General features: G+C 44.1%; 1 pseudogene across 1 annotated transcript; it reads left to right on the top strand.

Moving 5' to 3' along the window:
• Positions 1 to 286: 286 nt before the first annotated feature.
• On the top strand, positions 287 to 5,864 carry LOC308407682 (neuroligin-2-like; annotated as a pseudogene). The gene is made up of 5 exons: positions 287 to 372; positions 952 to 1,111; positions 3,232 to 3,385; positions 4,175 to 4,537; positions 4,824 to 5,864. The product of its transcript is annotated as a neuroligin-2-like (transcript).
• Positions 5,865 to 12,257: the final 6,393 nt, after the last annotated feature.

Raw genomic sequence — 12,257 nt, forward strand, 5'->3', positions numbered from 1 at the left:
ATTTATAGAAAAACATCAAAGGATTCTTAAGATCTATGACATCATCACTCCCTAAGCCAATGAGATTGTCGCTTTGGAGCGTGATGTCACAGGAGGCGGGCCACGCCCCCCGCCGCCATGACAGCTTCAGCTATGGTTCGTACGTGTTGTGTAGTCGGTTGCAACGTTAGATCTCACGATCGTGAAGGCAAGAAAACTGGATAATGGGCTCTTTTCATCGTTTTCCATCCTGGCGGCGACGTGAGGGATCCCATGTATCCGATATCACCAAACAAAGACGCCAGGCATGGATTGCAGCGGTGAGACGAGCGGATATCGAGTTCCGTGCAATCTCCAGCTTTTTGTTGGTTTGCTCGCGGCATTTTCTCTCCGGTGAGTTCTAAATTAATTCATATCACTATTAAAAGGCTTTTAGTGTTTTTTCTCAATGCGCTGCGGTCATAGATAATGAGATAAAACATGCTAACGTGTGATGCTGCACAACCACGTCATGTCGACTGAGTAGCTTTTGATTTGGCATTATTTCAGGCAAACCAGCATATGAAATGGATGTAACAAATCCAGACTGGGCACCAACACTGGGGCACGACGACAAACCTGTGTCAGACTCGGACCGGCACGCAAGGCGTATGCAACAGAAGCGAAAAAGAGCACCCATTGCAGGTAAACACCCCCCCCCCCCCCCCCCCCCTCCAAAAACATACTAAATTGCTCTTATGGTATACTAATCCACACATAACTTAAAGATGAATCACACACATGTCATTGGAATATTGGTGTACATTAACCTTTTGTCTATGTACTATTTTTATCTTACAGGCTTGATGATCGATGAAGGTCTGACAGAAGAACAACAACAAAATAAACATGTCATGGAGGCAGTGGACAGCAATTGTGTTGGACAAGTGGAGGTTGACGTACCAGCTGCAAATGTGGACAGTGGTGATGGAGTGACAGCGTCACGGAAGCTGAAGGGCAGACGAAGGATTGTGTGTGCAGTCAACAGGGCAGAGCAGAAATAAACCGGCTGTTGGAGGAGAACAGACTGCTTCGAGCACAGTTGCAAAAGACAGAGCTGAATGAAACTTTCTTAAAGGACGATACCGAAAAAGTAAGATATTACACTGGACTACATTGTTATGCTGTCTTAATGTCCCTCTTCAACACTGTCAAAGATTTCCTGCCAATATCAAAGAAACTGACAGGTTTCCAAATGCTCTTACTCACACTAATGCGTCTGAGACTTGATCTTCCAGTCCAGCATCTTTTCATCTGTTCGATGTGTCCCACAAAACACTGTCTTCTGTCTTCACCGATACCATTGATGTTTTGTATGCCCGCTTAGGAGCACTGGTGCACTGGCTTGAGAGGCACTGTCTGCAGGCGACAATGCCTCCACAGTTTACTGAAACTTTTGGAAAACGAGTAGCCATCATTGTTGACTGTTTTGAGATTCGAACAGAAAGACCATCTAATTTAAAGGCACGCGCACAAACATACTCTCATTACAAGGGTACACACACCATAAAATACCTCATCGGGATTACACCCCATGGAGCTATTTCTTTCATTTCCAGGGGATGGGGGGGTCGTGCATCAGATAAACACATCACAGAGAGATGTGGCATTCTTCAAAAGCTGTTACCAGGGGACGTAGTATTGGCTGACAGAGGCTTTGACATCAGAGATGCTGCAGGAATGATGTGTGCACAGGTCAAGATTCCAGCTTTCACAAAAGGCTACGACGTGCCCACCTTAGAATTCATGTTGAGCGAGTAGCAGGTAGTTTGCGCAACAAGTTCAAAATGTTACACACTACAATGCCAATCCGATTACTCTTATCATGTGACGATTGATAAGATCGTTAAGGTTTGCTGTGTTTTTGTTAATATGTGCCCCAGTGTTGTTGTCAAACCAGGGCCAAATGACACTTGCTCCTGTTGAGTATTCTTAAAGCTGTTTTTTTGGATGTACAGTACATTGTAAATAGTTGTACTTTGTGTGAAGTTGTTTTAATAAAACAAAAAAGAATAGTATATTTGTTTGTTTTTCTTTAGATCTATTCACATGTACACAGCAATCACATAAAAATGAAATGCAAACTATTTACATCACACCACACAGCTGTCATCAATCTTTAACCACAACATGAAACATTACAGGCTATTTAGAGCAGCACGTTGTTTCGAGAAGTATTTCCCAACAAGTTCAGGAAGGCACAGTTTACGAAAGAAGTCTTGTGCTTGCTTTAAGCGCGGTTTCCAGAAATCCACAGCAGGGAAGACGCGAATCACAGCAAGGTCTCTCTGTGTCCACACAACGAGGTCACAGTGGTTGGCGCCCGTAACAATTTTTTCAAAGTACCGTCTCTTGGCGTCTTGCACAATCGGTCGCGATACAGCCCTTTGTCTTTTGCGCTGATTTTGAGCATGGTTCTGGCAGTCCCGAATCCAACACTCCAACACTGTGTGCTTGTTTTGCTTTCTGGCCTACTGACATGGCGCCGTGATCCCACAATGCACTGCGGCGTGATGTCAACTCCAAAGCCCTATTTTTTTTTAAACTGTTTTCAAACTTAACTTAAAATTTCAGTGTTTTATTTGTATATTTGTATATTGCAAAATCACAATAATCTTCCAATTTAGAACTACAAGTAAAAAAAATTTATTTTCATAAACCACGCAGAGCCGCACCATAAGGACTAAAGAGCCGCGTGCGGTTGCCGACCCCTGATCTAAAGGGTTTAACAAAAAGCTTCCTGCTGGAAAATGAAATGTCCCCACTGGGCGATCGTGGCTCAAGAGTTGGGGGTTCGCCTTGTAATCGGAAGGTTGCTGGTTTGAGCCCCGGCTTGGACAGTCTTGGTCGTTGTGTCCTTGGGTAAGACACTTCACCCGTTGCCTACTGGTGGTGGTCAGAGGGCCTGGTGGCATCAGTATCCGGCAGCCTCGCCTCTGTTAGTGAAAGTGAAACATGCTTTCATCTGTTTTTGGTAATGTGCTGGAAAAGCTTGAAAATCGACCTTGAATGTGCTTAAAAAGTGCTTACAGTTATTATTACAGTTTATAGCAGGACTTTCATGGCAACAGCTAATCTTTATTTTGTTTACTGGGAAATGAAATGCTTCCAATTCACAAAGCTGTGTTTCAGCTGCACTTCCTGTTATAGACTTGTGATGCACACAGGCTCTGTTCCAGCACTCAGCATGTTCTTCCTCATTTTCTCCACCAGGGGGAGTTCCTCAACTATGACATCCTGATAGGAGTGAACCAGGCAGAGGGGCTGAAGTTTGTGGACGACAGTGAGGACAACGACGGCATCTCAGCTGCGGCGTTCGATTACACCATCTCCAACTTTGTTGACAACCTCTACGGATACCCAGAGGGTGAGGACACCACCTCTGTACACTGCCACTTTTTCAGTTATTCCATTTAACAGCCTCCTCTCACTTAACTGCATTTTGCAGCATCATCAGGTTTTGTCTTATTAGGATCCGCGTTTGTTGATCTGTTAGTTTTTTTCTGTTTGCTGTATTCATTAAAATAAACGGATAATCATCAAAATGACAAATGTGGACAATTATCAAAGCTTACATTACAGTTCTGACAGCTTGAGTTCACATGAATTTTCAAAAGAATATAAAGACCTGTGAAAGTGCTTTAAGCGTTTAAAACATGCGAGTAAAGAATGGAATCAGTAACATGTGAGCCCAGTGAAGTGCATCAAACAAGACAAGCGTGCTAAAGAGAGCCACTCATCCACATCACGGCGTGTCTGCGCCTTAACCTTTGAGGCTCTGTGGGCAGTAATGCTATCATCCCCCAGGTAGTCGGCTCCCAGTCTCAGTGTCGCTGTTTCTGACAGATCGGCCTGCGAACCCCTCACAGCCGGACCACAGTCACAGTACAGACATGTTTGGATAATGCAGTCATGCTTCCTCTCTGTGCCTGTCACTCGTTCTGTTATCTGAAAGACTTTTTTTTTTTCCTCTCTAGATTTCTCACTCACTTCCTGGCTCTTGGTTCATCTCACCAACATTTGCTTTGGTTTCATATCTTTTGATCAGACCGATCTCTTAAAAAATGTCTTGCACTGCTGTTACTTTACTCTTAGCAGTTTTTCACTTTTATCTTTCTTCCCCCTCCTTTTGTCTCCTCCTGTGCTTCTTCACCAGGCAAAGACATCCTGAGGGAGACCATTAAGTTCATGTACACAGACTGGGCGGACAGGGACAACGGAGACATGCGGCGGAAGACTCTGTTGGCCCTGTTTACGGACCACCAGTGGGTGGCACCAGCTGTGGCCACTGCCAAACTCCATGCTGAGTTTCAGTCCCCAGTTTACTTTTACACGTTCTACCACCACTGCCAGACCGAGACGCGGCCCGAGTGGGCCGACGCCGCGGAGACAAGATAACTTACGTGTTCGGCGTACCGATGATCGGTGCCACGGACCTGTTCCCGTGCAACTTCTCCAAGAACGATGTGATGCTGAGCGCTGTGGTCATGACTTACTGGACTAACTTCGCAAAGACTGGGTAGGCCTCATGTCGTAGTAGTGTAAACTGTACACGTTACTGTATGTTCTCTGATAGCCTTCTAGTCATCTTGAATACTTGAATCTGGGTTGCTAGTTTAATTCTCGTGTGGCTTTGAAGAATTGAACACTGGTTCACCAAAAGCATCCAGATCCCAGAGCAGCCGGTTGGTCTTAGATAGTTGAAAGGTTGCACAGAGAATGGGCCTCCTGTCTGTATTCAGTGTATTGATGCCACATGTTACTTATAATGGAGACTGAAACGTTTAACCTTTATGCTCCACCAGGGACCCCAACCTGCCCGTCCCTCAGGACACCAAGTTCATTCATACCAAGCCCAACCGCTTCGAGGAGGTCATCTGGACCAAGTTCAACTCGAAGGACAAGCAGTACCTTCACATCGGTTTGAAACCTCGTGTCAGAGACAACTACAGAGCTAACAAAGTGGCCTTTTGGCTGGAATTAGTCCCTCATCTTCACAGCCTGCACGACGTGCTCTTTCCCACCACTACGCGCTCCCCTGCAGGTCGTGACCCCGGCACCACGAGGCCCAGGAACAACGTTCCTCGAACCACTCGTCATCCTTACCCTACCTTCCCGTCAGATCCCGAGCACGAGGGCTCAGAGCGCCCGCCCCAGGACCTCTTTCCCGGAGACACCCGCGACTACTCCACCGAACTGAGCGTGACAGTTGCAGTTGGAGCGTCGCTCCTCTTCCTCAACATCCTGGCCTTCGCCGCCCTTTACTACAAAGCGTGACAAGCGGCACGAGATGCGCCGGCACCGGCTGTCCCCTCAGCGGGGCGGCCCGGCCAACGACCTGGCTCACAGCCAGGAGGAGGAGATCATGTCCCTGCAGATGAAGCACTCGGAGCACGACGCTCACCACGACATGGAGCCCCTGCGACCCCACGACATCCTGCGGCCCGCCTGCCCTCCCGACTACACCCTGGCGCTGCGCCGCGCCCCCGACGACGTCCTGCTGATGACGCCAAACACCATCACCATGATCCCCAGCACCATCACCAGCATGCAGCCTCTTCACGCCTTCAACACATTCCCCTCCACCGGCCACAACAACACCCTGCCCCACCCCCACTCCACCACCAGGGTATAGTAGGGACAGGCCCGACACAGCGCCACCTAGGGACCAGGAACACTGGCTCTGCTACCGCTCTGGAAGGGAGGCCTCTAGACGTGGGCCTTCGTTCTGTCCTCTTATTCTCTTCTTTCTCCAAAAGCAACTACACCTGCTGCGTCATGTGCTGTAAAACTTGGCAGCTCCCTCCACTGGTGGCATGTGGAGGTGCAACTGAAGTGTACAGCAGCAGATGAGCAGTTTGGGGTGGGGGTGGGGTGGGTGACTCAGATCTTTCAAAGATACTGTTTTCAAAGACGGTCTGCTGTTTCCAGGCTCAAGACCTCCAACATTTGTCAAAGGGACGAATGCTCTCTCGCTCCTCGCTGTTTTCTCTTTTTTACGTTGGCGTCATCTCTTTTTCCATCTCCTGTGTGTTATGTGCACATTATGCTTCTCTTTTCTACATCCCTGTTTTACTACTGCTCTCTTCCACTCATTTGACACGCCTCCCTCCTGCTCTTCTCTAAAAATTCCCGATCTGCTGAGCAGTTTGGAGGGGGGAGGCGTACACTAAACATATAACTATAAAAACACTCATATCTTTCATTCTACCAGCATTTTTAGGTGCCAAGTAAGTACTGCTGTGTTTCATTTCTCATCGAGGGAGCAGAAAAACGAAAGAAAAATAGAGTATCGCTATTTACCGTCAACTAACAGAGTTCTGTCATGTTCTCGTGACAAAGTGCCAAACTGGCCTCAGTCGTGTTTTTCTTTCTTTCATCTTCTCTTCTTTTGTTGTTTTGTTTGAAGCATTTGTTTAATTGTTGTTTTTTATTGTGTGGAAAGAATTTTTCTGAAAATATAGATATAGAGAAATGATATTATATATAGTTCTATATAAAATGTGTACAAAGGAGAAAGTATATAAAAGGGTTTTCTCAGTGGGGGATCTATGCATGAATTATTTTTAAAGACGCGGGGAAAAGGACACTGTACCTGTCGATGCACGTTTCCCAAAATCTAAACGAGTCATATCGCTCCATGTTTGCTACTTTTGGTTTTTGGTTTTCTCCCGCAGAGTAAGAGCATCGCAGGAGCTCCTGAAGTCAAACGACGCCTCCCAGCACTCATTTATTAAAACGGAGTCGATGCCAAAAGTCTTAAACGTTAGAATCAAAGCAACAGCTGTGAACTCAGTCATGGTGTCATGTGCAGCCTTCATCTTACTGTCACTACTTTTTCATTTTAGGGTACGTGAGGTAAAGCGTCCGTCGATGTAGCTTGATTGTACAAAATTATTTTTCTACGTTATTAACAAAACAGAGCAGAGACTGATGCTGCTCCTGTCTGTGTGTGTGTGTGTGTGTGTGTGTGTGTGTGTGTGTGTGTGTGTGTGTGTGGGAGTGGCAGTCGCTGTGTGAGTGTGATATCACATCTGCATCACTCAAGCGTAGACGGGTCCGCGTCAGACAACAATAAACAAAAAGCAGAAAAAGGCCAACAGTAAAAACTCAGACTCCAGCATGAGCTCCTTCCTGCTGCTTAACCAATCACCTTCCTCCATATCATCACTGCTCCCTCCCTCCTCCTCTCTCCATCCTACACCACCTTTGTTATTTAACACCGACCCCCCCCCCCCCCAATCTGATAATCAGACAAATTCCCAAACACCTGACTTCACTGTGTCGACACCGTTCCTGACCATTTCTGACCTCAGGTCAGCTCTGCTATTATCCTCACATTAAGGGTTCGTTCACCTGCCTGCAGATGATCTGTGAGCTCGTCGGTTGTAAATTAAACTCTAAGCACACTGAGGGTAACCGGGAGGCGTTCAGGGCCTGCAGTGCAGAGCTGCAACATGACAAAAAGGGATGGGGGCTCAGATCTCCTGAACAGGGTGGAAACAACACGGTGGGTTTGTGCTGTTTGTGATTCCTGCTCCGTCACTCTGGTGGAGATGACTGCAGCTCAGCAGCGCTCCCTGCTGATCCTCTGATGAAGATGTCAACAGTATGTAAACTGAGCTGATGTGCTGCTGTTTGAGCCCACGTGGTAGCGTACGTCCAGTATGGGAGAACTTAGTCACCGGTGCTGTCTTTGCTTGTGCTCTAGCTTTAGCCTGTTTGATTGTTTGTTTTCTATTTTATTACTGCCTAAAAGGGGAGGTGGGGGAAACACATGCCTGACTTCTCCTGTCAGAGGTTTTGTAAGCTCACTGGAAGGGAAACGTGCACAATGTAAATCATAAAACAACTGACTGGGGCTGTGCTGCAGGTGGATCAGTGCTGTGGACAGTAGCTGTGGAAAAGAGACTGGACAAAGACTCTCAGCCTTAAATACAGGACAGAGGATGATCCGATCATCTTTCAGCTAACAGTGTCGAGCAGAAGGACGGCCGGCTGATGCGTCCGTACGAACCCTTTTGTACTCACTCCTGTGTATAAGGAGGCGGCGAGGGGTTGTGTAGTTAACCTCAGCACCACACAGCTACAGCAGAGGAGAGAACACAAACGAGTCCTTTCATTCGGCTCTGTTCTTTCTCCTTGTCGGTTTTATAAGCTAACACTAGAGGGCGCCATTGTGGCACATTCAGCGCTCACTCTGAGGTCACTGGACAGAGAAGAAAATACCAACCTGGGAGACGGATGGAGACGAAACATCTGGAAGATCAGAACTGTACATTTTTAAGTGTAAGAAAAAAAACAGACAAAATATTTGTAAATATTAAGTTTCTTGTTTATTTTATGTTTTGTTTTTTTGGGGGTTTTTTTGGAGTGAATGAATGATATGCTTATTTTGTGATGACAAAAGACAACAGGTGCAGTTTGTAATGAGAAGAAAAAAATGGCCGTTAGCTTGAGGTTTCAAATGAGTTCATCCTTACCACCGATCAGTTTTGTCTTTGTTTTTTCAACATTTATTTTATTTTTGTCATAACGTTGATCGTTATCATGTGACCATCCTGTAGCAGGAAGGTCGCTGTAGCAGAAGTCATCTCCACTGAAGCCCCCTCACAGCAGAGGGCCAGTCATGCTGTTTATTAGGATTTGCTAGTTTTCAGTGAGAAAAAACATTTTCATCAAGTTTTAAATCCTTTCGTTGCTCTTTTCGCTGCGATTGTCATAAAATCGTCGTCCTCTTTTCAAGCCTTAGCTCGCTTTTATTTTGAAATATGAGTCTTGTGATCAGAGATGAATCTGTGCTGCATGATGTGCGTAACATCAGAGCGATAAAAGCCAGCTTTGCCTTTCAGTGATTCGCAGTAAGGACATAAATGACCTAAACTGAGACTGAAAAAAGTGCAGTCAGTTAAATGTTAGCTCACCTAACATGTAGCAGTGTTTACATGTAGCCATGTTTGACAGACTCCAGGGCTTTGATACCATAAGATGCCTCATATCCTCACAGACTCATGAGATCACACAGGTGGTCTGACCTGCTCGTGTCACACTGTGCTGTCTGTCTGTCCGTTGTTTTTCTCCTGCAGTGATGTTATGTAGCAGAAAAACAGTTGGATGCTGGAAAAGTGCAGAGCGATGGGTGACGTGTGGAGAACATCACAGTCTGTGTGTGTTCAACAGCTGTTAGAGCCACACTTTGTCCTTTCTGTGGTATAACTGCTGGATTTATTTTATTTCAACACTCAAAAACTGTTAGCAAAGCAAAACATGATGATTGAATGATCCTGTGTCACGTCCACAGTGTCAAACGTGCACAGAGACAGTGACACCCACAGAGAAACCCTCAGCTTGGTGTCCATTGCAAATCTGCACCTGTTGTCTTGTTTCTACTTTCTTTGTTGAACTCAGAAACTCGAGACTTGAGATGAAGAAAAATGTTAAATAATGGAATAAAAAAAAGATGATTATTAAAAAAAGTAAAGTAAAATTATATAAATAAATGAGGTGATGATATTTCTGTTTACTTTAGAAGTTATTATACACTGTATGCTGTGATTCTGATCTGGGAAACATTAAAGACATTCATAGCCAGACTGCTGACTTTGTGTTTTTATTCAGTCGCCTAACAGAAGTGCAGTAAGAAACGATTTAGCCCATCCTGATTTCTTAGCTATTTGCATATTTGACACACTTACGTGTTTCAGATCGTGAAGCAAATTTTTATGATAGATAAAGATGACCAGAGTCAGTGTAAAATAAAGCTTTTACATGTATTGCTGGGAGGTCGGCAGCTCCCTCCACTGCTTGGCCCTCTGTGAAAAACAACTGGGATCCAGCTTCCCTGTGATGCTGAATCATATAAGCGGAAGAACATAAATAGATAGAAGGATGGATGATTGTATTTTGTGTACAATTGTTGAAGTGTAAAAAGGGTTGGCCCTCCGTGGTGCCCTAAGCAAAGTTTGATTTTTGGAGCCCTTTAATAGTGCCAATAATAGTGATTAATGATCACCTACTATAAATGTATTTTCTAATGTTGATGTTGTTGTAATCCACAGTGAAAAATGTCATAAAAACAGAGAGAAACAATAGATCAAACCTGAGAGCTGCACAGTTGCAGCAGTGTGGTTTACGTCATTGTGTTGTCAGCCTGTTTTACACATCGGTAGTTTCTTATTGACGTGTAAAAAGATCTGAAATCGTAGTAAATTCAGCTGCTATTGTGGGCTGGGGATGATTTACACTTAACATTTTAATAACTGGGTACTGAATGTCATAGGCCCAATGTTCCCTCTAATTTTTCATGTGTCTGAGCGAACACACAAACTCCCTGAGCGATTCCTTGGTCCACTGTGAGCAACAGCAGACGTGTGAACTGTGGTCACAGCAGCATCGAATCCATCCAAGTTACATGGTTTATTAAAAGAATCAAATTCCAGCATTTATATTTATGTTAGACTACTTTTAATTAACTGCTTTAGCCCACTTACAATAAAAAAATATATATATATATTGTTCATGACCTGTGTTGTATGTTAACACTATTGGAAGTAAAAATAACTTGAACTCCAATTTTGAAAACACAACTTTCTATTTTTTTTTTTTTAAATAAAGCTCTGACTTGTATTATGAGTCTGTGGTCTGTGAGAGATTCCTGTAACTCTCTGTCTGTAAAATACAGTACATAATGACCAATGTTGGGCAATTAATTATATAGTTACTTCTTCAAAAAAGTAACTGAGTTATGCAGAACATTGGTCAACTCTATCAATCATCATCACCCCTCCACCATTGTGCTTGACAGTTGGTATGAGGACTTTCATTTACCTCATTTTAAACCCTTACACAATCAGAAGATTTTTATCATGTTTTGATATGTACACATTTTTACAATTTCTGCATATGCAGCCTGTAAATATGGTAGGAATACTGTCTGTAAAAAGGGTCTCAGAGCTGATGAGGGTTACACATGTAGGTCCATTCCTTTTCACAATTTATGTTAATAAACCATCTTATTTTAAGTTAAGTTATCTCTTATGTTCATTTAGAAGTAGGAGATACAGTATTGAATTTTATTGTTGAGTCTACTCAACTTCACGATACTTTAATGTTATCCAAGCTGTGGTTAATAATTATTAAACTAGTATACAGGGAGTGCAGAATTATTAGGCAAGTTGTATTTTTGAGGAATAATTTTATTATTGAACAACAACCATGTTCTCAATGAACCCAAAAAACTCATTAATATCAAAGCTGAATGTTTTTGGAAGTAGTTTGTAGTTTGTTTTTAGTTTTAGCTATTCTAGGGGGATATCTGTGTGTGCAGGTGACTATTACTGTGCATAATTATTAGGCAACTTAACAAAAAACAAATATATACCCATTTCAATTTTTTTTATTTTTACCAGTGAAACCAATATAACATCTTCACATTCACAAATATACATTTCTGACATTCAAAAACAAAACAAAAACAAATCAGCGACCAATATAGCCACCTTTCTTTGCAAGGACACTCAAAAGCCTGCCATCCATGGATTCTGTCAGTGTTTTGATCTGTTCACCATCAACATTGCGTGCAGCAGCAACCACAGCCTCCCAGACACTGTTCAGAGAGGTGTACTGTTTTCCCTCCTTGTAAATCTCACATTTGATGATGGACCACAGGTTCTCAATGGGGTTCAGATCAGGTGAACAAGGTGGCCATGTCATTAGTTTTTCTTCTTTTATACCCTTTCTTGCCAGCCACGCTGTGGAGTACTTGGACGCGTGTGATGGAGCACTGTCCTGCATGAAAATCATGTTTTTCTTGAAGGATGCAGACTTCTTCCTGTACCACTGCTTGAAGAAGGTGTCTTCCAGAAACTGGCAGTAGGACTGGGAGTTGAGCTTGACTCCATCCTCAACCCGAAAAGGCCCCACAAGCTCATCTTTGATGATACCAGCCCAAACCAGTACTCCACCTCCACCTTGCTGGCGTCTGAGTCGGACTGGAGCTCTCTGCCCTTTACCAATCCAGCCACGGGCCCATCCATCTGGCCCATCAAGACTCACTCTCATTTCTTCAGTCCATAAAACCTTAGAAAAACCAGTCTCGAGATATTTCTTGGCCCAGTCTTGACGTTTCAGCTTGTGTGTCTTGTTCAGTGGTGGTCGTCTTTCAGCCTTTCTTACCTTGGCCATGTCTCTGAGTATTGCACACCTTGTGCTTTTGGGCACTCCAGTGATGTTGCAGCTCT

This window comes from Rhamphochromis sp. 'chilingali' (genome assembly GCF_963969265.1).
Source record: "Rhamphochromis sp. 'chilingali' genome assembly, chromosome: 1".
Taxonomy (NCBI): domain Eukaryota; kingdom Metazoa; phylum Chordata; class Actinopteri; order Cichliformes; family Cichlidae; genus Rhamphochromis; species Rhamphochromis sp. 'chilingali'.